Source organism: Pleurodeles waltl, chromosome 5 (assembly GCF_031143425.1).
Source record: "Pleurodeles waltl isolate 20211129_DDA chromosome 5, aPleWal1.hap1.20221129, whole genome shotgun sequence".
In the NCBI taxonomy this organism is placed as follows: Eukaryota; Metazoa; Chordata; class Amphibia; order Caudata; family Salamandridae; genus Pleurodeles; species Pleurodeles waltl.
The window spans coordinates 1,338,527,316-1,338,531,344 of NC_090444.1; the positions used below are offsets into that span (position 1 = coordinate 1,338,527,316).

The window sequence follows — 4,029 nt, forward strand, 5'->3', positions numbered from 1 at the left end:
AAGCAGGGAAAACCCGAAAACACCACAGCTGCCAAACCAGGGGGCAAGGGGAAGAGGGAGGAGGGGACCAGACAAGGGACAGCACCTGAGCCCTTCAGTGGGTACCACCTCACCTGTAGGCATGCCCAGGTCATGTGGGGAGGAGGTTAAGGACAAGGCGGCACTCAAGCTAGACTGGGACCTTTTTCTTAGACAAAGTCATCAAGCCAGCAGGGATCCCAGGGGAGGAGGTGCTGAGCTGCCAAGCTTCAGCATCTAAATGGATTTTCCTTCTGAGCTTTATCACCCAAACCCTCTATTAGGAGTTATTCCAAGGGAGGAGACACCATACAACTCCTTTAACATTACAGCAGGATGGGAGCCAGCATCCACTGAGAAGAGGATCACGTGGATATGACAAACCCCCTACATCCCGGTCCGTGACATCGAGTCGCTCCTCCAAAGATACAGCACCATTGTGAAAGGACCCATCAAGGACAGAGACAGGAGAGGTATTTGGAACACAACTTGGCAGACGGTCATGAATCTCCACAAAGACCCAGCAGGGAAAGACTGACTGAGCTACTCCCCGGTGAGCTTCTACCTGTGAGCAGATGAGGGCAGGATCCAGTACCCGGGACTACCTTTCAGCTGCAGGAAGTGCCAAGCCGTGGGACACAAAGGAGAAGATTGCCTAGAGAAGTTCTGAAGGATATGCAGACAAACTGGACACGAGGCAAGCGGCTGCACCAGCAAAAAAGTGTGCAAATTCAATTCAGAAAGACCAAAGCCCTTCACAGCTGCAGCAGCAGGAAGCCCAGCCCCAAAGATCACCAGACCAAAGCTGGACCAAACTGCCAGCACCAAGGTGAACACCCTCCTGAAGGTTTCGAGCGAATAAACACAGTGAAAGCCAGAGCCAACCAGAAGCAGCACCCCAAAAGGACCGGCCCCTAAGGGCCAGAAATCCCCAGATGAGAGACGAGCAACAAAACAGACCCCACAGTGGAACCAATCACAGTGGTGGACCCGGCAACCCCACCTGAGGCTGCACCCACACCACCCAGGGGAACGCCTGAGGAAGGAGCACCAAAAGATGCACCACCACCAGAAACCCAAAGGGAACTGGAACAGATGCCAGTGACTGGGACCAAGGAGGGAGAGGAGATCAAGGCTTCTGCCAAGGCTCCAGTCAAGGCAAAAAGGAAGAAAAAGGGGAAACAGCCCAAGAAGAAGGAAGAAAGCAGCGGGGATGTGGAGGAGAAAGAGGAGGCGTGGCACCAAGTGAAGTCCCAGAGGCTGCGAGACAAGTGTAGGGAGGAGAAAGAGGAGAAGGAAAGGTGACGAGCCACAACCAAAGGACAACAAGCACTTCCAAAAGAGTACGTCAAGACCTGAAAGGTTCAGGTGGCCTTGGTCAGTCTCGACCAGGCCGCGTCTCTCATGAGTTCATGGACCAGATAATCAGAGAATTGGGACTGGGTGACTTCTTGTGCGACGTGGTGACTACAATGTATAAAGATATCTCGAGCACAGCGTTGGTTAACAGATGGAAATCTGACCCCTTCCCTGTCCTGTCAGGTGTTAGGCAGGGCTGTCCACTCTTACCTCTTCTGTTCATTTGTGTTATAGACCTCCTCGCCAAAAGCATGAAGCAGAACAGGGACGTCTGAGGAGTGACAGTGCCAGGAAGCAAAGGGAAGGGTGAAGTGAAGTGCTCCCTCGACATTGATGATCTCTCAGTACTCTGCGCAGATGGGTGCTTCATGAAGTAACTGGAGAAGACTTGTATCAAGTTTGGAAAGGCATCAAGAGTTAAAATCAACAGCGCCAAGTAAGAAACACTACTTTTGGGCCACTGGACCTTCCACTCGAGAAGCACTGCCATGCCCCAACAAGGATTTCCTGAAGATGCTTGTAGTCTAGTTCGGCAGAGAATGTGCGGCGGAGAAGTCATGGGAGAAGAGACTTGCAAAGACAAACAGAAGCTGGGACTCTGGAGCCCCCGGAAGCAGAAAATCAAAGGGAAGTCTTTAGTCCTGCGGAATGAGATTCTGCCAGTGCTCCAGTACGTTGCGCAAGTGTGGCGCAGTGCAGCCTCGACTGCCAAGGCCATTGCAAGAATGATCTTCTACTTCATCTGGAACTCCAAGATGGATACTGAAGAGGGAGGTGTCATTCAAGACACACGACAAGGGAGGCAAAGGAGTGCCAGACATCGCTACCACCCTAAGGGGAGTCTTCACGTGCCACTGCATAAGAAACACCCTGAGGACGAAAGACTAAACCCACATTCGGCTTTCTGATGGCATGCATCTTCCTGTTGTCATTGTGAAGGAGCCTTGGATAGGCTGAGTGGGCAAGCTCCTTCCCCTACAACTAAGACACCCCATGGTTCTACAACAAAGTAGAAAGGCTCATCAAGGAATTTTGTCTGGTGGCTGTCCCGAACCAGTGGACTATGAAAAATTGACAAGCGCCAGATTTGTGAGAGGGAGGCGAATGAAATGATCAGCACCCTTCCCTCTCCCACAGCAGGCTACGTGTGGAAGAACATCAGCTCCAAGCACCTGACCAACCACCACAAAGACATTACCTGGATGGCCAGCCAAGGAAGTCTGCCAGTGAGAGCCTTCAAGCAGGTGAGAGGGTTCAACCAATTCAAGTCCTGCACGAGGGGATCAACTACAGTCAAGACGTCCTACCATCTCTGCTAGGAATGCACCTACGCCCAGGACCTAATGAAAGTCTTAAGCATGGAACATGGGACCTTGATACCAACATCGTTCATCACCGCAGACTCTGTAATGTGTTGTTTGTTCCCAGGGACGCATGCACTCTGAGACCTCCGGGACTGCTGGAGACTCCTGTGCTGTTTTAAAGACATTCTTCTATTTTCCTGAAATTGCCTGGTGGTAGGAAATAAGGAGACAATGACCTTGGCCTGCAGAAAGATGATTCACAGCCTCCTGCATGACTGCAGCACTGGATGGACCAGACGAGGACAGCAATGATGACACCTGAAGATCAAAAGAGGCCCCCTTGTACCCTTACGCTAGGGAGGTGGGTCACGCCTGGAGGCACCACTAACCTGTTGACTTTTTTTTCTTCTCCATTCCAGGACCCGGAAGGCAAAGGGAGGGAGGAGGAAACAGATTTAAGACAGGTGTAACAAATGTAAACTGATGTAATGTATTGTTTTTTGACTAATGTGAGCTTTTTTTTTTAACAGGTAAAAGGTCAAAGGGATAGCTTGTACACATGTCAAGTTTGTTACCTATGACTTACGATCAAGGAGGCCTCTGTGAAAGGTGACTATTGTATCTGAACACAAATTCCTGGCAAGTGGCAAAGAAACTAATGTTTTCTTAATAGTTTAATATCTAATAGATCCTCTATCTAGGGACCATATAGTAAATTGATTTTTGGGACAGGGAGATGGAATAGGAGTTTTCTCTGTCCACTCCATGCATCAAACTGGTATTGCAGTAACTCCAGGAATGGTGCACTTCCCCACCCGGGGAAAACAATGATGTTGAACACAGGACAAGAAAATAAACGTAGCGCTTCACTAGAAAACCTTTTAAAGTGGTGCTAATGTTTGGGTGTGAATAAAACTAATCTGGCACTTTAGAACTACTGTGTATTTTTTGTTTAGTTGTTTACTTTTACATGTTTTGAACTCTTTTTTTCCTCCATCTCGAGGCTGCACTTAGGAAGAGAAAAATGTCAGATAAAGAGGGCATTTTAAGCAATGTTTTTCTTTCGTATTTTAAACCATTTCACAGGGGAACGAATGAAGGAAATGAGAGGAAAGAAGATAGGAGCCTTTACTTGAAGTCACCCTTTTCAGCAATTGAGGAGGGAGAGAGAGAGAGAAGGAGAGAGAGAGAGAGAGAAGGAGAGAGAGAGAGAGAGAAGGAGAGAGAGAAGGAGAGCGAGAGAGAAGGAGAGCGAGAGCGAAGGAGAGCGAGAGAGAAGGAGAGCGAGAGAGAAGGAGAGCGAGAGAGAAGGAGAGCGAGAGAGAAGGAGAGCGAGAGAGAAGGAGAG

The 4,029-nt window shown here is 49.3% G+C and overlaps 1 non-coding gene across 1 annotated transcript; it reads left to right on the forward strand.

Moving 5' to 3' along the window:
- The first annotated feature begins 3,309 nt into the window (after positions 1-3,309).
- LOC138297633 (U2 spliceosomal RNA) lies at positions 3,310-3,493 on the forward strand. The gene has a single exon (XR_011204191.1). It is a non-coding gene; the product is annotated as a U2 spliceosomal RNA (small nuclear RNA).
- The last annotated feature ends 536 nt before the right edge of the window (positions 3,494-4,029 follow it).